The 22274-nt window shown below is 43.6% G+C and overlaps 1 long non-coding RNA gene across 1 annotated transcript in view; it reads left to right on the plus strand.

Moving 5' to 3' along the window:
* The first annotated feature begins 18668 nt into the window (after positions 1-18668).
* Positions 18669-22274, plus strand: part of LOC141578404 (uncharacterized) — a 38489-nt gene continuing 34883 nt past the window's right edge. The window contains exon 1 of the long non-coding RNA XR_012508786.1: positions 18669-19022. This is a non-coding gene — a long non-coding RNA (uncharacterized LOC141578404). The remainder of the gene's footprint in view (positions 19023-22274) is intronic.

Below are 22274 nucleotides of genomic sequence, written 5' to 3' on the forward strand. Positions count from 1 at the left end.
CGAAACACGACAGGAACACCTCTGCTCTTGACTGAGGGCCTCCTTTTCCCCCTGCAGTGTTAGAATGCCGGTGACTCAGTTAGAAGCGTGCATCCAAGCGGTTCTTCCTTGTCATCACCATCTGGAAGTGGAACCTGAATCTTCTGAATTTCTCCAGAATGTGGTTGACAATCACCTTCGACAAGTGGTTGTGTGTCCTCTTACAACTGGAGGTTTTACTGCCGTTTTCCTGGAACTTACTCACCACTAGTCCATCTGATTTTTCTGTGCTAGGATTCAGTATGGCCTGCTAAAAATTCTGCAGTCAGATCTTGAAACCCTGATGAAGAGGATTATTTTATTTTTTATATGATAGTCTTTTACTTTCAAAATTCAGAATTTTCTGTTCTTTCACTTTTTAGGGTGGATTTGGAGAAACATCTTTGCTCCTACTGTCCTTGCGACCTGTTGCTTTATGCCTCTAACCCGTCTTCTGTCACTTTTTAGGCGGTTCTATTCGTGACCCTGTCCAGGTTGTTCATATTATAAAACATAAAGTCTGTGAAAGTACAGTTCCTTTTATTCTGAAAGCATTCCACAGATACCACTGAAATCTGGGTGTGGTTTTAAGAAGACAGAAGTATTAGAACATGTACTTGCAGGTTGCTAGTGCAAAATCCCCAAATCAAAAGTCTAGTTAAATATCTAACATCTTTCTAATCTACCTTGGATTTGTATGGATAAGTGAAGCAGTTTGCTAAGAACTCAAGACCAGGGTTAGAATACAGGCTTGTGTAGCTCAGCAGGTCCTCCAGAGGTGATGCTCTGCCAGAGGGTGGGGCTGAGGGGAGAGGGCGGGTCCTCCCCTCCCTGAGCTGATAGTTTCATGGCAAAGACCTTCACCAGGTGAAGAACTTGGAGTTTCTTCTAAGAACAGTGGGTTTGAAAAGAGTCTTAAAAGCATGGGAGTGACAGAATCCCATTTGTGTCAAGTAGGGAAAAGTGGCTGGGGGGGCCACTGGGAGACTCATGATTCCATGTGGGAAGTATTTGTGGCTTCCACCTGAGAAGTGGGACTGTCAGTGGGAAAAAGCGAACAGATTGAAGTCATGTTAGATGGTAAAATGAAAGGATGAATGATGTCTGTGTGGGTAGGATGGAGTAAGGCCAGGGTTTTTGGGTGGATTAGTATGGTAAATGATGGTCCTGCTGTGCTCTGAGGAGGGGAAGCTGCAGAGGGAGTTCTGCGGGAAAACTGATGAGTTCAGCTGTGGGTAAAATGAAAGGCTGTTAGATGTGTGGTCTGGGAGTTCAGGTGAGAGCCAGTAGTGGGTAGGGGGCAGGGAAGAGAGACCTTCAAATCATTTTACCTTGTGAATATACAAAAATGTGTGAGTAATACACTTATGCCTCTATATTCTGGATTTAAAACCCATTAACATTTTGCTATATTGACTGCAGAGGTTCTTAATTCTTTTAATACAAATAAAATAAATAGAAGCAAAATAGTGGAGTTAATGAAAATCTTAGAGTTGACGTGTGTCCTTGTATGTATTTTGATACCTCATCTGTTTATAACCATAATCTATTAAAAGTTAAGTAGTTTAGCATAAGAGTTAAACAGAGGGACGTGACACTGTTGGGGGTTGAAGCTGATCTTCTCGGGCAAATTATGTCGCCTCTCTGTGCCTTAGATCCATCTTCTGTGACTTCCCCCGGGCCCCTCATCACAGCTGATTTCCTAGATTAGAAGTTGGGAGGGAGGCTGCTGTAGGGAGAGAGAAGTGGCAACTGCCACGGACCCTGACGAGAGAGACAAAAACAGATTAAAGCCGATAAACTGAGTACAAACAAATACCCTCCAAAGAGAAAGAATCCCAAAGTCTTTTGAGCCACTTAGCGTAAGGGAAACAAAACCACGTGGACCCAAACTTCTTGAGTATGTGAGTATTGTGGGTGGAAATGTGTCATCAGAATAGATTTGAGAAAAGGCGATTTGGTTTCCCTTGATGTTTCCGGTAAGGATGGACAGCAGAAGGGAAACCCCCCCGCTTCAAAGTGAAAGCTGCTATTTTGTGTGAAACTGACCAAAGGTTGGAAAGCAGTCATCATCAGTGCTGGCAAGTGAACAGCCTTCTGGATTGGGTGGGGCACCTACTGTGACTTCCTGGTGACCTGCTGGGTAGGGGCTGGGAGATGGGCAGTAGTTCTGCCTGGTGACCCGGGCATAAACCTGGGCTCTGAAGCTGCTGGTCTGACTAGCAGAACTGGGCACAAGCATTCTTAATGGGGCAGCTCGGGATGTGGCCTGGGACACCTGCCATGCTGAGGGCGAGAGGAAGGCTCCCTTGAGGGGGTGTCCTGCAGAGAGTGGAAAAATCCACCTGCAGGGACGGAAGAGCCTCTGAGCAGGGTGCCGGATACACAGGCATGACTGGCCTGAGCACGGAGGGTTCGGTGAGCCGGAAGTCATACAGTGGCCGGAGCAGCCTTTTTCCTGAGAAACTGGAGGGAAAAGATGTTGAAAAGGCAGCCTGCGGACAGACCCTGTGGTGGGTTATAAGTGACCGGAAAGGACTGGTCAGGCAGGCACGAGAGAACCCTGTGAGCATCCCAGATGGGGCGTCACGCTGAAGGGAGGAGCAGAGTTATACACTTTGCCACTTATTAGCTGTGTGACTTTGAGCAAGATCACCCCACATCTCTATATATATCTTCATCTGTAAAGTGACAGAGTGACAAGCTCGTGTCATCAGAAGGCTTAGTTTAGCTCTGATCCTCTGTGTCCAGTACTGTCAGTGCTGCCCTGCAAGGTTCTGCAGCGGCTGCTCTTACCCTGAGATGGGAGGGCGTAGAGGGACATTGTAGCACACGAAGGCAGGAGGGGGGTGCTTTAAAAACAGACATGTAGCCGCCTGCAGCTGCAGACATGCAGGCAGTTTGATTGATGGTTCTGGAGAGGACTTTGGAGGCCTTAGCATCGTCTTAAGACTTGCTTTCCCTTGGGGACCCGGATTGCCTTTGCAGATTAATGTTGAAGATTTGAGCTTCTGGAAAAGCTGCTTTCAGAGATGGGTATATATGTAACATATCGTCTAAAATAAAATGCTTTTATTTAATGTGTGGGACTTTGCAGATGTTGGGAACAGCTCTTTTGGCCTGGTCACGGAGGACACTAAGGGTCAGCAGAGCATGCGGGAGGGCAAGAATCTCGCAGTGCTGCTGCGGGGTGTTCTCCCCAGTAGGGCGCTCTGCTGAGTTGACTCTTCTCTGAGTTTGGTTGCCAGATGAGCAGACAGCAAATTATTGAGTTCTGGTGGGTTTGTATAATGACAGGAAGAAAGAGGGACCCGTAGTTTTCTGGACTAGGACAAGCATTTTGTTCTTAATCCAGTGTGTTTCATTGCGGATTTGATGAGTTGTGTCTGTTCTGGATCTGATTTGGGCTAATCTGTATATTTGGAAAGGAACCGAGATGGAATTATTGCAGACACCTTGTTCTTTAATGAGTCCTGTGCAAACATAAACACGGATGAAGCATACGTTTGAATTTAGTGGTGTAGGGAAGGGTTTCTGCACATTACAGGTGAAGGCAAGGCAGAATTCCTCTTCTTTGTGGGCAGGGAATTGGGTCCACCTGTTTTTTCTGTAAAGGCTTCTGAGAGCAGTTTATGGTAATTAACCAGCATTGACAAATGGTGGCACACATTGCATTTAAGAGCTGGCCGGCTGCAAACTTGTGTATTGGACAGGTGGATTTCACAGAGAAGTGATGAGGTAGATGGGAGAGAGAAGGAGCACAGGCATGGGCACCCCAGCTTCAGGTTTAAATCGGCATTTCCACACCATAGGAATTTGGAATAGAATGTAACCTCACTTAGCCTGTTGGTGAATCAGTAAAATGGGCATGATAAAATTCACTTCTTCCTGGGTTTGTTGTAAGTTGTGTCGACTGAAATAAATGTTCAGCATAAAAGTTAAGAGTTAAGATTTATTCGGTGAGAGGACTCCAGCGGGGATGACAGCCTCTCAGATTTCTCTGAGGGACTGTTCCAAAGACTTAGGGGAGGAGCTAAGATATATAGGAGCTTTACAACAAAGACCAGGTAGTTGGAACAATAAAAGATTGCTTGTTATCTAAAGAAAACCAGATATCTCAAGTTAAAGAATTTAGTGCTTTTATATTTATTGGAGGAAGCAAACATTTGGGTTCACTGAATTCATTCATTTGACAAGCACCTAGCTATCTAGGGCCAGTATCCTGTCCTTTCTTATTCTGAGTCCCCTCAGAGGGCACCATTGTGAGTGGCTGCAGAGGCTGGGCTGCAGGCCTGTCCTCGCTGGGGGGTGGCGGCAGCCGCTGTTGACTTGGTTTCAGCATTCTTTGTTTACTGACATGGTTGCAGTATTTTCATACACATTGTAGTATTTTCGTTCACGGACTGATTAAGGATAATCTGCAACCTTGGAAAGCAACCGAGATGGAATTATTGCAGTTACCTTCTAGTTTAATATGCCGTGTGCAAACATAAACACGGATGAAGCATATAAAAAAGATTTGGTGGTGTAGGGAAGGTGTTCTGCACACTACAGGAGAAGGCAAGACAGAACTCCTCTTCTTTGTGGGCAGGGATGTGGGTCTACCTGTCTTTTCTGTAGCGGTTTCGGAGAGCAGTTTATGGTAATTAACCAACAGTGACAAACAGTGGCACACATTGCATTTAAGAGCTGGCCTGTGCAAACTTGTGTTTTGGACAGGTGGCTTTCATAGGCAAGTGGTCAGGTGGATTGGAGAGAGACGTAGCCTAGGCCTGGGCTCAGATTCAGGCTTAAATAGCCATTTCCTCACCAAAGGGCCTTGGACTAGAGTGTAACTTCCCTTAACCTGTTGGTGAATCTGTGAAATGGGCATGATAATATTCATTTCTTCCTGAGTTTCTTGCAAGTTGTAAACAATATTATAACACACATGAAGCACTTAACACACTGGCACTTAGCAGTGTTCACTGCGTCCGTCAGCCCCACTTAGCGTGTGTCAGAGCCGTAAAGGCAGCATGTGTCTGTTGAGGACGCACTGGTGGCCCCTTGAATATGTTGTGAATTTGGTGATTTCCTTTAATCCTTGTAACTGTATGTGCCATGGGCAGTTATTTTCTTGGACAGATGAGGAATCACAGGGTAAATAAGACTGTGTAATTTGCCCAAACTCAGACCATAATTTTGGGTGCAGGGTCCTCGGTTCAGCATGGGCCCCTGGGCCTTCTGGCCTCTCCGTTCAGCAGGTGTGGGCTCGCCTGTCTCCCAGCCCAGAATATCCAGCAGGGAGCAAGACATACCTGGCCCTGTGCTTTTTGAGCAAAAGCCAGGAGGGGAGGCAGGTACTAAAGGGATAAACATAAAAACAGACGACAGCAAACTGTGATCAGCTTTGAGAAGGAAAGGAACACACCTCGCTGTGCAGAGATGGGAGCTTTCCCGTCGGGGCTGCTCTGGGGGCGTTCATCTCAGCTAAACAAGCTCTGCTGCTGCACCAAGGCAGGAAGGCAGGGCGCGTGTGGCCAGGTAGACTGAGCCTCGCTGATCGTACTCATTCACCATTAAGCGACAGCTGTCACGGGCACATAACCTTGTAGACAGATGTTGGCCATAATCATCACGTGCATTGCTTGGTAGTTGTATTGGCCCCACCTTTGAGATGAGGTCATTGAAGCTGAGGAGTTTGCTGCATGCCCTTCTATACTTCGGAAATTACCCCCACTGGTCTTTTAACCTAGACTGGTGTGGCTCTCATGTCCTAGCCCTGTGAATGGCATCACGTAGCTTCTCCCAAGCGACCCAAATGACTGACATTAATTTTCTTAATTCGTAGGAAATGGTATGTGACAATAAGAAAAAATGGTAGTAAGAAATTGTTTGGAAAACTAGAACAAAATCCAATTCTTCCCCAGCTGGGGAAGGGTACCCAGTGTCACTCACTCCACTCACTGCCTGGCATCTCCTCCCTGCCGACTCCGTGTTCAGAAGCCACTCTGAGCCTTTGAAGAACATTTTGCCGCGTGACACTGTTGACTAGGACCTGCGACAACTCTGTCCCTGGTTAACTCTCTCTTCAAAGCCATTTAAATTTTATGCAGGCTCCTCAGTTCAAATGTAAGAATAGCCTCTTTAAACTTCTTGATGCAGCTCCTTAGTGAAGATATTGCGAAGGAAAACTAGCTAAAACCTGGGAGGTATGAACATAGTGACTGTAACCTCAGCACTTTGTGAAGTTCAGAATCAGAGGGGTGGTAGACTCAGGAAAGGCTTAAGGTAGCAAGGGTAAAGTGAAAGGACGCAGGCTGTGTGAGACTGAAGCATCTCGGTCCCAGCCAGCAAGGCACCTGCGTTCAGGATGGTCTGTGTGAAGAGCAGGGTTCTCACAAAGAAAGAAGAGGTGGGATGGGAGGGAGAACAGTTAGGTTTTTACTGGGGAAGGAAAAAGTGGGCTGAACATTTCCTGGTTGAACAAGAGGACTGTGACATGATGTTCTTGTATTTTGGAGAGAAGGGTTTTGTGGGGACAGGCCTAGGGAGAACGCTCTGTGGCTGGGGAGTCAGCACAACAGAGAACCACAGAGAACCGGGCCGATGCCAGGGCTGCTTCTGTCCCTTAGCTGGGGCCTAAGAACTCCCTTCACAACCCAGTCCTGTTGATACAAGAAAACAGATGTGGGGCATGAGAAGGGCTGTGTCCCACGCATTAGTTGAGCCCCTGGGATTTGTCCCTCCAGATGTTGGTCTTTGGCTTCGTGTAAGAAATGATTCAAGAGCAAACAACTGTTGAGTAAAGGTAGATTTACTCAGAGAGCTACATTGAAAGGCAAGAGAATTGCCACGAGGTGTGGGGGTTGGGTGCTCAGATTAAAAGTAGGTACACACTCCACAGAGTGTGGGCTTTCTCCGAAGAGGGAGAGAGAGGGTTGACCGCGAGGCGGCGCTGTGTTGCTTGTTTTCTTGGGCTTGGTGGTTTCATATGCTAATAAGTAGAAGGACCAGCCTAAGGGCAAGGGGCTGGGATTCCCAGGGAGTTGGCCATTTCCCACCCTTTGACCTTTTGTGGCTAGCCTTGGGATTGCCATGGTGCCTGGGGGCGTGTTATTCAACATGTTACTATTACAATGGGTGTATAATGAAGCTCAAGCTCTGCTAGAAGTTAAATCTCTTCATCCTGAGCCTCAAGGCCTATTGGAGGTTGAATCCTTCACCATTTTGATGTTAATTGCTGTGGCCTTCCTTGAATGGCTGTGCTCTGCCCCCTTCCATCCTGTCTCACTGTGATGACACAGAGAGAGCAAAGGCCGGGCCCTGCCTGTGCTCCTGCATTTAACAGGGGGAGGGGTGGGGTGGGCTGAGGATTACTCTGAGTGGTGAGAAGGTTGTTTCAGATTTTTGCACGTGGGATATGGGGACCTTCCAGCAGCCACCGCGGATTTATCTCTCGGGCATTATCGCTTGTGTCACTCATCTTTTTCTATTTTTCTTAAAATATTTAATCTAAATTTAATATCAGGGTTTTTTAGGAAAGAAATTTCTCTTTTTATTTTCTTTGGATCTCTTTTGGGGGGGTAGGTAATTAGGTATATTTATCTGTTAGTGGATGCCCTGGGGCTTGAACCCGGCACCCCGTGCACGCTAAGAACACGCTGAGCTCTCCCGCCCGCCCCATCATCTTTTTCTTTTTGCTTTAATGTTACAGAAACCACAGGCCAGCCAAGAAACAAGCACCACTCGGAGGGTTGGAGTACTCAGATTTATTATGCCGGCAGGCACAGAGGGGCTTCTGCTCCGAAGCTCTGAGCACCTCCAAGATGTGCACATGAGGTTTTATAGGTTTAATTACAAGTATGGGGCTATTAGCTAATAAGGCTTAAACAACAAAAAGCAAGGATTCAGTACACTGGAGCTTATCAATTTGGAACAGATCACGTTACTGACACTTGTTGAGATTGGATTTACGAGTTAGCTTGTTAGCCCAGTAAACTAACACTAAACTTCAGATTTAGCCCGGCAGAACTTAGATCACTAAAGCGACACTTATCACACTTAGATTTATGACTTAGCTCGTTAGCCCAGCTGAGCTTTTCCTTCACATCAGCTGCCAAGAATCTTACAGCTGAATTTCTTGTAGGCCTTTAACACTTACCCTGGCTTAATGGCATCCATTTTTATGACTTTACCTCCCCTGGTTTCATTTAATTATTGAATCTCCATTTTCTCTTCACTCTCACTTTGTCTATTTGTTGTTATGGTTTTTAAGCTGTGTTTAAAAAATTGTTTAATTTCTCTTTTAGCAGGAGGCTGAAAGTAAATAAATATGTAAACAAACATCACACTTTAATGCTTTTATACATTCTAAGCTGTTTAGTATTTACTTAAAAACCAAATTGCCTACTAAAGAGATAACATTTTTAAATTATTTTTTAATTTTTTTATAAAGGTATAGCTGATTTACAATATGATATAAGTTTCTGGTGTACAATAGATGCACAATTTTTAATGTTATGCTCCATTTATAGTTATTGTAAAACATTGGCTATATTCCCTGTGTTGTAAGTTACATCTCTGTAGCGTGTTTATGTTACATGGAGCAGTTTGTATAAGAAAGTTGGTTATCGCAGAGTCTGGGGCATGGCTGTGTCTGACCCAGGGTCACCGTCACCCTGCCTGTCAGAGCCCAGGCTCTCACACCTCTCTGCAGGGGAGCGAGTGGAGGCAGCCTTCATCAGCGCTGGCACCACCCTCTGAGTGGCAGAGAAAGCAGTGACTGTCTGTGGACGTGCAAAGTGTTGTTCCAGGAGCTTTACTTGCACTTCTGCATTTAATAAAGCCCTCCTTTAAAGAATCCTTTTATGTTTTTAATGAATAATACACTTTATTTTGATATTGATAGACTTCAAACCTCCGGAAAATTTACAGGAGTAGTACAGTAAACGCTTAGATACAGTTCATCTAAAAGGGCACTATTTGTCCTTTTGTGTCTGGCTTATTTTAGCATAAAGTTTCAAGGTTCATCCATATTGTAGCCTGAATCAGTACTTTATTCTTTTGGTTTGATAATATCCTTTTTCTTTTTTTTCCTTATTGGTCTATTTAAAAGTATTTTGATTGAAGTCTAGTCAGTTTATAATGTTGTGTCAGTTTCTTGGGTACAGCACAACAATTCAGTTATATAGGAACATACCTGTATTCATTTTCATATTCTTTTTAAACATAAGTTACTATAAGATATTAAATATATTCTCCTGTGCTATACAGTATAAACTTGCTGTTTATTCTATACATAGTCAGTATCTGCAAATCTTGAAATCCCAAATTATTCCTTCCCACACCCTCTCCCCTCTGGTAACCATAGTTTGGTTTCTATGTCTCTGTGTCTGTTTCGGTTCTGTATATAACTTTATCTTTTTGTTTCTTTCTTTTTTGTTTTTTGTTTTTTGTTTTTTTTTTAGATTCCACATGTGAGCGATCTCATATGATATTTTTCTTTCTCTTTCTGGCTTACTTCACTTAGAATGACATTCTCCAGGTCCATTCATGTTGCTGCAAATGGCATTATTTTATTATATTTTTATGGGTGAATAGTAGTCTATTTTACAATTATACTAAAACCTCTTTATCCATTCATCTGTCAGTGGACATTTAGGTTGTTTCCATGTCTTGCTATTGTAAATAGTGCTGCTGTGAACATTGGGGTAAAAGTGTCTTTTTGAATTAGGGTTCCTTCTGGATATGTGCCTAGGAGTGGGATTGCTGGGTCATATGGGAGGTCAATTTTTTGTCTTTTGAGGAACCTCTAAACTGTTTTCCACAATGGCTCCACCAAACTGCATTCCCACTACAGTGTAGGAGGGTTCCCTATTCTCCACAGCCTCTCCAGCATTTATTGTTTGTGAACTTCTGAATGGTGGCTATTCTGACTGGTGAGAGGTGATACTTGATTGCAGTTTTGATTTGCAATTCTCTGATAATGATATTGAGCACTTTTTCATGTGCCTATTGGCCAATTGTATGTCTTCATTGGAGAAATGTTTCTTTAGGACTTCTGCCCATTTTTGGATTGAATTGTTTGTTTTTCTTTCTTATTACGTGTAAATCTGTTTACATATTCTGCGAATTAAGCCCTTGTCAGTCTCATTTATTGCAAATATTTTCTCCCATTCCATAGGTTTTCTTTTTGTTTTGCTTACTGTTTCCTTTGCTGTGAAAAAGCTTGTAAGTTTAATTATTTCCCACTTGTATATTTTTGCTTGTATTTCTATTGCTTGAGTAGACTGCTCTAGGAGAACATTGCTGAGATGTATGCCAGATGTTTTGCCTATGTTTTCTTCTAAGGGTTTTATACTATCTTGTCGATATTTTTAAGTCTTTAAGCCATTTTGAATTTATTTTTGTGTATGCTGTGAGGGAGTAGTCTAACTTCATTGATGTACATGCAGCTGTCCAGTTTTCCCTACACCATTTTCTGAAGAGGCTGTCTTTACTCCATTGTATGTTCTCACCTCCTTTGTCAAAGATTCAATGACCAAAAGTTTGTGGGAATATTCTTGGTAATTTTGTTTATCCGTTCATTGATGGATGGATATTGTTTGTAACCTTTGGCTACTCTGAATGATACTGCCATGAATGTTGATGTGCAAGTTTTTGTGAGAATATATTTTCATTCTGTTGGCTGTACAGTTGACCCGCCATATCTGTAGTTTCCACTTCATGGATCCAGATGGCTGTAAAGGGACTCGAACTTCCTTGGATTATGTTATCCAGGGTGGGGGTTTCCTGAACCAACCCCCGAGGTTACTGAGGGATAAATCTATATGTAGGAGTGGAATTGCTGAGCCATATAACGCTAACCTTTTGAGGAAACACCATAATTCTCCAAAGAAGCTACACCATTGTCCCTTTCCACTGGCTGCATATGAGGTTTCTCTGCCTCCTGAACGACACTTATTATTGTCCATGTTTTGATTATAACCATCCTTGTGGGTGTAAAAAGCGATCTCATTTTCATTTTGATTTGGCTAGTGATGATGAGCATCTTTTCATATGCTTATTGGCCATTTCTATATCTATTTAAATCCTTGGCAAATTTAAAAATTGGGTCTATTTTCTTGTATTGATCAGTTGTAAGCATTTGTTATATATCCTGGATACAACTCTCTTATTAGATACATGCTTTGCAAAATTTTTCTCCTATTCTGCAGATTGTCCTTTCACTTTAGATTTTTAAACATTAAAAAAAAAATTCTTTATAGGGGAGGTAATTAGATGTATTGATTTATTTTATTTTTTTTGCTAAGCACGCACTCAATAACTTGAGATACCCCCTACCACTGTCATTTCACTTTCTTGATGATGTCCTTTGTAAGAAAAAGGTTTAATTTAGATGAAGTCCAGTTTATCTGCTTTTTTCTTCTATCACTTGTGCTCTAGGTATTGTATCTAGGAAACTAAAGCCTATCCTAGGACCACAAAGATTTATACTGTGTCTTCTTTTAAAAAGTTTATACATTTAGTTTTTACGTTTCTGTCTGTGATCCATTTTGAATTAAATTTATTTGTTATATAAAATATGGGGGTCCAGATTCCAGATTCATTCTTTTCCCTGCAGATACCCAGGTGTCACTGCACCATTTGTTGAATAGACTATACTTTCAATGAAGTGTTGTTGGCACCCTTGTGGAAAACTGAATGTAAATGTAAGTTTTTTCCCCCTGGGTTTTTTTAGTGTCTCATAGATTTATTAATCCAAAATATGCCAGTACCATACTGACTTGAGTACTATAGATTTTAGTACCCTTTAAAGTGAGTCCTCCATCTTTGCTCTACTTTTTCAAGATTGTTTTGGCTGTCCTGGGCCCCTTGCAATTCCATATGAATTTTGGGATCAGTTTTTCAATTTTTGCAAAGAAGTCCCCTGGAATTTTGATAGGGATTCCACAGAATTTGTAGATCACTTTGGGGAGTCTTAACATTTTTAACAATATTGTCTACCATTCCATGAACATGAGATGTCTTCCATATATGTAGATCTTGTAAATTTTATTTCGGAGATACTTGAAAATATTCAATGTAAAAATCTTGTAAATTTTTGTTAAATGTATCTCTCATTTTATTTTTAATGCTGTTGTAAATGGAAAGGCTGAGCTTCTTAAGGGTGGGACTATATATCAATTTATTTCTAGGATTCCCACACAGCAAATACTCTAGGTTTATATTTGCTACATAAATCTATCCACAACTCTTCTGACCCCCATGTTATAAGAAACCAAGACTCACGTTAAGCTACCTGAACACCTATCTGGAAGTGAGAAATGAGACCCTTGGTTGAGGCTTTGTGCAGTTTATACTGAGAGCTTATTCAGGATGGCTTTATCTTAATTTCTTTTAAACATACCTTTTGGTGTATTTAGTAAGATACATTAAGAACATGGCCTTTTGATGTGCAGAGGAGCTAAGACTATAATTTTCAAATAATTTCGAGTGAGAGTGTTGTTCTTTAAACCTAATTTGCATCAGTCTTTGAAGATTTATGTTTCAGGAGCTTTGACTAAAGAACACCTGTCTTTATTCAATAACGACAACTAAATGCTCAAGCAACATGTAAGAGATTGAGCAAACTGCCCCCGTCCCGTAGTGCTGGTTGGCTGCAGCTGTAACTGGAGTCAGCACTTACCTCTCCCAGTACACTTGTGCTGATCTGCTCAAAGGGGTTCGTCCAACAGTTTGTCAGTCTGTTGGAGAAAGCCATAAAACATTGATTTAAGGTTGCTGGAATGCAATATATTCTTATTAATATTAAGTAAGCACATACTGAGTGCTTACTGTATGTTGGGAATTGTCCCTCAGCCTCACATGAATATTATTTCTCTTAAAACATCACATATTTCCTTGTTATTCACACTTTACAGATAAGGAGTCTGAGGATTAGGTCTTCTCTCTTTTGGGGGGAGCTCATTATCACTGATGGGAAGTTGTAAGGAAAAAGATATTGATTCATACTGAGAAAATATTTTTCTGAGAGTCAGCAATGAAGAGGGTGACCACTGAAGAGGGTGATCATTGTTCGATTAAGATGAGCCCCGGGTTGTACAGAGTCAGCATCCCTGTCCTGGACACGGCACGTGTAGGGCTGCGTGGTGTGTGAGGCGGTGAGGCCGCGCAGGGAACGCGGATGCCGGGCCGTTGGGCTGTGCTCAGGCCGGTGGGACTTTCTCCTAAGGGCAGTGGACCGTCATTGACAGATTTTAAGTAGGGGAGTGGGGTGCTCTCGTAGATCACTTTTGACTTGTAGAATGCTTAGAAACACTTAGAAGTCTCGGCAGGAGGTGATGTGATGAGTCAGAGTAGGGTGGCTGCGAGGTGTAGCAGTATTCAGTTTTCAAGTGGTTTTCAGTCCCAGGTTTGTGGCTCAGTAGCCGTGTCACTTTGGATGACGCACTCAAGGAAGTGAAACAATTTATCTAATCAATTAAAGCAGTGATGTACCGACTTCCCAAGACTGCTGTGGAGATCCAGTGAGATTACGTGTGTGCAGTGTGCAGCTTGGTCCCCAACACAGTGTCAGTGCTGAGTGAGTGCCATTGAGAACCTGGTAGGACAGGTGTGGGTGGTGGGACTCCATGACTGAGGAAATCTGGGCCCTGAACGAGGGGTCCAGTCACATCTGTGAGTGATGGTCCTGAGCTGGGATAGGGAGGGAGACCTTGTCCCCCGACCAGGGGCCCTGGGCAAGACTGCTATTGGAGGAGAACCGTGAAGTCAGCTCTTTGCAGGTGGAGTTTGAGGTGCCCTTGAGACATCTAAGTGCAATGTCACGAGCTCAAAGAGGAAGTCTGGGCCCGGGCTGTGCATTTTCTTATAATCTCAATCCCTGAGGATGCTGAGGTTTGATCACTGAACGTGAAGACATACTTTACAGGACAAGTGAATATTAGTATCATCTCTGTCATCAAAGCTCACGTCTCTTTATTCATCACTCACTTTGTTAATTGGGTACTTACAGAGCTCACTTTACCGCCCTCACTTGGGTTCAGGCTCCACAGTAAAGAGCTGGTGAGCCTCCCTCTTTTCCAGAAGAAGACACATTTAGCTGGTAGCCTTCTGTACCTCACCAGACTTAGAATTTTAGTTTGTTGTATTTATTCTATTTTCTGTTGGCCATCTCCTGACAGGAGACACGTTTTACCTCATGATCATGTTTCAATTAGCTGTTACTGAGAATTGCTGATCTGATCCATAGTGTATGTATTATATTAATTTTGTACAGTATTTATCATTTTTCTGTCTTTGTCCTTTAATTTTGTATGCCCCTTCAATGTTCTATCCTATTTGGGGCGTTATTTTTTTTAATTAAAAAATGTATGTTAGCAGTTAAGAAAACAAAAACAAAGAAAAATGCACATGATATCTAAATTTAGAAAATATCTAGTGTGTTTTCTGTCTCGGCAATGGAGTGTTCTAGAATCTCGTGAAAACCTTCATTACACAAGTTCCTTGAAATGCTGATTAAGAAATAAAACCTTCCTTCCTCATCTTTCAAGCAATGCAGCTAATTGTCAAGAAAGTGAGGGGAAATCCTCAGAAGCCAAGACAAAGCAGAAAGCAGGGATTCTGGGAGATAAGCGAGCCTTAGAAGCCCTGGGGTGCCTGTTGGCTCCTGAACTGAGTTTTAGTTGCCCTGACAGGAGGGCAGGAGGTGAGCCCGATTCCTCTCACACTGGGAGTTGGATGGCTGATCATATGTAAGACCAAGCCCATCCCGAGAAGCCTGGTTTACTAAAGGTTGAACTAGGAAAATAAATCCTCAAGGCAAGAAAGTAAGGAATGTCAATATTTTTGGAAGAGGGGAAAAATAACAAATCCAAAGTAAGGATTAGTTTAAAGCTGTTCTGGCAGGAGAGTGACCACAAACTCCTGGCAGAAAAGCACAGCTATTCCTGGAATGAGAAGTTGTGTTTTGAATGGATCAGTGAACAGCCATTCCGAAAAAGGCCTCCAGAGTATTGTGGATCAAGATACTGGACCGCAAACACCTCTCTTCCAAGGGTCATTTAAATAACCAGAAATGTTTTAAAGGAAAGAAGCCACAATCATATTTCTATTTATTGACATTACTATATGCTAGGAATTCAGAGGTAACTATGTGAAGGAAACTTAGCATAGAAGCTGTGGATGTGCCTGCAAGCGGGACATTTCACAGAAGTGGCCGGACTTGTCTTCAAACAGAAATTCCTGCCAAGGAACTCTGCCCGTTCCCAGGGGAAACATTGCTTGCAGACAAGAATGTTTATTAGTTCCTCAAAAAGAACAGGCCTGGGAACAGGAGAGTCTGAATGTAATTAAGATAAGGAAGCCTTAGATGTAGTGCACATGTGTCAACCTAAAAAATGTTTACTCTCTGTGCTTGGCAAGAGTTACTCCTTTGTGTAGATGGTATAAAAAATAAAGGAACCCGAATCTCGGGAGACATTTTGCACCACAGCAGCTCTGTGATTCATTTCGTCGGCAACAACTATGGAGTTGTCTCCTATTTTATGGACCTTACTTTCTCTTTGGGGATACAAACTGACATAGTCGGGGAGCTTGGTAGAGGGAGGTGTTAGTCTGTTGCAATTAGCCAGGAGAGGAGATTAAGAAAGCAGTGAAGGGTGGGTGAACTTTTTAGCTGAGGACAGACAGCCTTGTTCAGTTGACTTTTAATTGCAGGCTCAATGAGTAGTCACTGGAGGGAATAGATCTTACGGAGGATGGACTTAGCTCAGGCCTCTTTAGAATGGACAAGCGAACCTGGAGAAAGACAGTCAAATCTGTGCAGACATTGAAGTTCACTTGAACATGCTGTATCCCTGAGCCAAAGATCGGACAAGTAGAAAGCACTTCTTGAGGACAGAGGAGTGGTTTTTAAGTTTCTCCAAGAATGAATCCCAGGGAACCGGGATGGCCAGTTGTCAAACTGTGACTTTGCAATTTGGACGGTGTATCCACCAAGGATATTGGCATTTTATGGGTTTCCATTTCTCGTTAAACATGTCAGGTGATGAGGACGTGGACAAACGTGTTTGACACCTTGTCGAGGTGACTTTGGGTTCCTGCCTAGAAGCGCGGTCACAGCTGCGGCTGCGTCAAACATCTTGCCGCCCATCCCGCTCCCCGGCTCCGTGATCACTGCAGAGTCGTCCCTTGTTAACCTGTCCATCTCCCCTGTGACATCATAACCCATGAAAAGACCGGAGCGTATTAACTTGGCTTTCTTAAAGTCAAAGGAACAGATCTACTATGGAGTCAGATTTGTTTTTTCCTATTTCAGTAGTGCCATGGAGAAGGAGGTTTGGGCAGCTTTTTGTAGGGTCCTGGAGGATTTCTCTCTCAGGGTCTGGGTGCCTCTATTGAAAACCCTTCATAGCTGTCTGGCGTGCTGTAAAACCACTCCACCTGTTTTGCCCTGAAGATGTGTTCAGTTTATAACTCATCTCTACTCCTTGGAAAACAATTCAATAAAAACTCAGTTGGTTTTCCACCAGCCATGGGCAGGGTTGAGGGATAGAATGTTGCTATTTTATAAAATAATAATAATAATAATAATAATAATAATAATAATAATAATAATAATAAAAATAATAAGAATAAGAATAAGAATAATAAATAAATAAAATCAATAATTATATTATTAATAAAATCAATAATAATATTATTAATAATAATAAAATTAATAATAATAAAAGAAGTTTTAAAACAGCACTGGGCACATAGGAGAGAGTCAATAAATGCTTCCTGGCTGAAATCAAATAGATGGCTCAGTGATTCCATGGCTGCTGTATTTGCTGAGCTTGTTACTCCTTTGCTCCATTACACTTTTTTTAAACTGAAAAAGAAATACATGCATATGGTTGAAAACACTTCAAACAGCACAAAAATACACAAGTGAAAGAAGTTTTCCCTCATCCCCTGTTCTTCCAGCCCTCCCTGGAGATGCCACTGTTTACTATCCTTTGTGTGCTTTTCCAGATATGCTATGCACATTCCCACCTAAGTATGTAAATTCCTTTAAAGTTTTAGTTATTTTTAACTGAAAGGGATTTAAATCCTCAAGTGGCTTCTGCCTCGGTAATAGAAAAAAACAAACCTGACTCCATATTAGATCTGTTCCTTTGACTTTAACCCTTTGCTCTGTCTCCTAGGCTTCATCTTGCTTGTAAAACAATGTTGCCTAGAGCCTGAAATATACAGAAGAGCCTATTCTGAAGGCTCTGACCTTTAAGGATATTTAACACTTTTTCATTCATAAAAAGATAACAAATTACAGAATAGAAAATAACGTTTGTTTTGTTGGAGGTTTACAGAGATTTGACCCAGGCAGATAGCTGCAAGAACAAAGGATTCTAACAACAAGGAATTCCTACACCAGGAAAATTGCAACAACCAAGCACGTAGGAAAGGAGCCTGAATTCTGACTTGGGGAGATGGTTTTTCAGGACATTAGTTTGCCATCTAGCTCTACAGAAACTTGCTTTTCCATGCCCAAGCAGCGGGTCTCCCAACTTATTGGCCTGTCCTTCACTGAGAAGAATGAATTTGGACTCGGTAACACTCCTATCTACCTAGCAAGCTGGGCACTGGAATTGAGGACAGCTCTCCCACACCCAGGAACCTACTGTGAGCCCTTGATTGTTCCACTTGGGTTAGGTGTGTTTTACCCAGGAGGGATGGGACTATGCACGAACACTCAGGCAGTCTGCTCTGTCTGGGGCTCTGATCTTGTACCTCCCGCTCCCTGCAAGGCCAACACCTGGGACAGTGGAGCTAAGGCAGAGATCGTGCCTGCCTTTTTCCCAGCCTGTAAAAGGGGAATATGTACACTTCCCAAGGTAGTTCTGAGAGACAACACCTGCTGGTGCTTGGTTCCCAGAGCAACAGGAAACCCAGCTTCACGTGGGGACAACGGGTGTGATCCCCGTAGGGGTTCAGCAGAGGCATCACCTGGAGGGCTGGACCAGGGAGGTAAAACTTGAGCTGTGGGCCTTGAAGGGTTACAGAATGGTACAGAGGCAAGTCTGCCGCCTCCTTCGGGGTGCCCCAGAAGTAAAGCTTTTTCTCTACATCTCCGCTACTCCCCTCCCCTCTCCAGATCCCTACCTACACTCTGCTCCTCCTGTCCATCTGTCTCCCTCCACTTTTCCCCTCCTCTCCTCCTCCCCCCATCTTCTCCCTCCCTCGATGCCCCAGCCTCTATCACAGAACCAAGAGAGGATCGCTGGCCCTCCTGCGCATGCGCAGTCGGTGCCAGCTGGACCGGGGGTTGGAAGCCCCAGCTCCGAGCTGGGAATCGGCCCCAAATCCTTCTCAGCTCTGTCAACCGGTAGGCCTTTAGCTCCTGCCCGGGGCCGGGGCCTTTGGCTGTGGAAATGCAAGGTGGGGGCTCACGGGAAAGGGGTCAAGCGTCTGCGGGAGGGCGGTCCTCGCGTCAAAGCCCGCGAGGGCGTGAGTCAGCCCGTGTTCAGCTGAATTTCTCGGGCCAGACCCCTCTGCCCGCGCCACCTACCCCGGCGCCCTGGTCTCAGCTGTCGAGGGCCAGGTGTGCACCTGCTGCCTCTCGCCCCAGCCGGGCTCCCCTCAGTCCGCGGCTGGCGACACCTTCCCCTATCCCGCCCACGAGTCCTCTCCTCCCGGGCTTCCTCTACTTGGCCGCAGGCTCGTCCCTGCCCCTGGGAGGGCTGTGTCCCGGGTGGGCGGGTTCTGCGGACCCGATCGGGGGCGGGCGGCTGGGGCTGGGTCTGGCCTCAGAGCGGGGCTGCAGCCCGCGACCCCAACCCCGCTTTCCCTGCCCTGCGACCCCGGGGCTGCCCTCCTCTCCCTTTCCAGCTCCCTGAGGACCAGCTCAGCGGCATGCGCGCTGCTTCCCGGGCTTAGAGCCTCAAGCTGTAAAGCCCAGTTTCTCCTGATGGAGTCTGGAAAAGTGAGCGCCAGTGCTGAGGGAGTTTCCGTCTCCCCCCTCTGTGTTTCTGCCCCAGGTAAGTACCTTGAACACTTTCAGGTGTTATGATGGCGGTGCTTGTTGATGTCACGTGTTTTTATAGTGCCAGGGATTACAGTGTTGAAAGCAGGGCTTGGTTCAGTTAAAAATGAGCTGAAGGCATGAGGCTGTGACATGCTCCTTCCTTCCCTCTCCCAGGGTGAAACGTGTGACCGTCGATTTTAAAAACATAGTTACAGTCCCTAACTAGCCCAGCCCAGCTAGTGTGTTAACAGGAACAGCACCACCAGAGGCGTTGGAGACCCAGGGACATTGCAGTCCTAAAAAGCTCCTGGCACAGTTTAGTTTGTTTTGGTTTTTTGTTTTTCTTAAATTGTGGGGTAGACTAGTTGTATAGAGGGAAAAATAATTGTCAAGGAATATTTTTTCATATAACAGCTTTATTGTGATATTGTTCACACACCATGAATTCCACCCATTTAAATGGTACAATTCAGCAGCTTTTAGCATAGTCACACTGGTGCAACCATTATTATTCCAGAACGTTTTCATCACTTCAGAAAGACCAGTGGAAATGAATGACCTATCCACCCCTCCCCGGTGGTGGTTCTAAAGAAGTTTCTTGGCTGTTCCTGACCATAAATTAACTTGTTACATTCCATGAAAAGTCTGGTAGGAATTCTAATCAGAATTGCATTGAATCTGTCTATCAAAACAGGAAGAATAATTGTCTTTATGGCATAAACTTCTTCTACCCTTGAATATATCTGGGACCCTATCTTTTCATCTCTCCAGAGCCTGGCCCATGGGAAGTACTCACTAATTGTTGGGCTTGTGAATGATGAGATTCTATACATCATTAGTTGTCACTGTAGCTTTTCACAGAAGAGAAAAGTAACCTCAGTGTAGCCAAGTGACTGTCTGATGGTCAGAAAGAGTGACAGTCAGTGCTGGAGTGATCCAGTGGACTTGGTGCTTGTAACCAGAATTCTCCACCACCTACGGCTAAGGGGAAAAGAGTGTTCTTTTATTTTATCTTAATGGCGTTGATTTTATTTGTACTTATTTTTTAAAATTATTTTTAATGAAGTGTAGTCAATTTACAATGTTAGTTTCAGGTGTACAGCAGAGATTCAGTTATAAACATATGCATATGTATATAAATATATTTTAGATTGTTTTTAGCACAACTCATTACAAGAAATTGAATATAGTTCCCTGTGCTATATAGTAGGTCCTTGTCATTTATTTTATATTTATTAATGTGTATCTGTTAATCCCCCTTTTCCTGCCTGCTAACCACAGTTTGCTTTCTAAGTCCATGAGTTCATTTCTAGCAGCATCATTTTTCCTAGTAACATACGCTGGTTGACTGCTTTCAGCTTCAGGAATTCCATCTTATCTGTGGGCACTTTTCTTCTGGTGGGCCTTTATGTGGTTTGCACACGTAATAGAGATTTGTACTTGGGAGAACTCCAGGCTTCGTGTAGTCCCTGGAACAGAGTGCCCACTGAGTTGATGCTTGAACTGGGGAAAAAAGCAGAGTAAATGTTGGAATTTGCACTATGGTTGAGAATTCCAGGTTTCTATAACCTGTTTAGCCCACATTAATATTGGCTGCACCCCTACTGGGTAATTTGGTGGAATTTCATGGTATGGTGGTGTAGAGACAGGGCCTTGTATGCTTCTTCTCTTTCCTTTTTCTAACACTCATTCTCCTGGGCCTCCCAGATCCTCCCCCAGCAGTGCCCAGGGCTGGCATGATGCTGCGCTGAAGCAATATTTGTTAATAAGGCCCTTTCCTCATCTCTTCTGAACTTCCGTTTCTTTCTCTGCACAATGAGGGCTTAGACTAGATAAGTGCTTTTCAGTTTCTTTTAAAGCCATGCTTCCTTTGAGAAACAGAAAATGCAAATCTCTCCTCCCATCCCAACCCTTTAGATTTTGATATGTCCTCCAGGGAGTGACATAGCTCTTTGTGGAAAATTGAAGTTATTGTGATTCCAGATGGCACAGAAAAGACTCTTCAGAAATTTATTGCAGGGAGAGGGCAGGAAAGGGGCAGCATGTCACAATTTCTAGTGTGAGCCCTGGAACAGGGGCTTGGGTTTAAATACGGTGTCTGACGTGGCCTCTCTCTAATCTTGTACAATATGATAAACTTCTCTACCTCAGTTTCTTAATGTGTCAAGTTGGGGTGATAATATTTTAAGGCTTTTGTGAAAAATTATACACATAAGCCATCTGTGTCTCAGTAGAAACAAGACCTGCTAGGGAGTCAGGGATTCCTTTAAAAAAATCTTGTCCATAGCACTCAGTCGGTGTGTATTTTGAATTACCTGGAGGGTGAGGGTTGAGTCTAAAGTCCATCGTGGGACAGGTGGCCCATAGTTCTCTGTGCCCCCAGATTGCCCCCTCCTCCCCAGTCCTCTTCCTCAGTCCAAGATGAAGTTCCCTAGTAGATTTACACAGAGGTCTTGTGGAAATGGCTTTTCATTTTATTGTTTCAACAAGGAGGGCTGCCATCATGATCTCTGTGGTCAGGTTTTGGTGACCTGAAGGCTATGCAATTGGGGGTTTCTATTAAATAAAAAAAAATATTACAAATAGAAAATTAGAACAAGGGTGGTGACAGGGGCTCTTGGAAGTGGGGACCATTAGCTTTGTTAGATTCAGGTGCAGTGGCCTTTGTCCAAGAGGACCCATCCTCATGCTCTGAAGTTGGAGGGACCAGTGGGTTCAGTGGGAATGTTAACTGAGTGTATCTCATGGGCTAGGCATTGTTGTACTTGTACTGTGTGTTCCTTATTTGAGACAATGAGCTCATTTAACCTCAATAGCCTCTTTAAAATATTAGACTATTTATTTTGAGATGTAATGTATGTTCCCCTGTACTTGTAGGAGATAATATATGGAAGGCCTATGGAACCTTTGCCCAATTTTCCTTAATGGTTCCATCTTGCATAGTTGGGGTACAATTCATTACTGACTCACTAACCCTTTGAGGTTTGTGTTATTGCCCTCATTTCTATCTATCATTAAACTGGGGCTTAGAGAAACACACAGGCCTGCCCAGGTCACCCACATGTTTAGTGTGTAGTCGGGTGTAACGTGGGCTTGGGATTTCCAGGAAGTACCATTATGATGTTCTGTGGCAGGGAGCAGCATTCACTTTGCTTGTTTATTCATTCATTGAACAAACATTTATTGAGTAACCTCTGTGGGTCAGATGCTTTCACAGGCTTATCTGATTCTTCAGCAGTACTGAGAATCAAGTATTGTTTTGTTT

Source organism: Camelus bactrianus, chromosome 8 (genome assembly GCF_048773025.1).
Source record: "Camelus bactrianus isolate YW-2024 breed Bactrian camel chromosome 8, ASM4877302v1, whole genome shotgun sequence".
Classification (NCBI taxonomy): Eukaryota; Metazoa; Chordata; class Mammalia; order Artiodactyla; family Camelidae; genus Camelus; species Camelus bactrianus.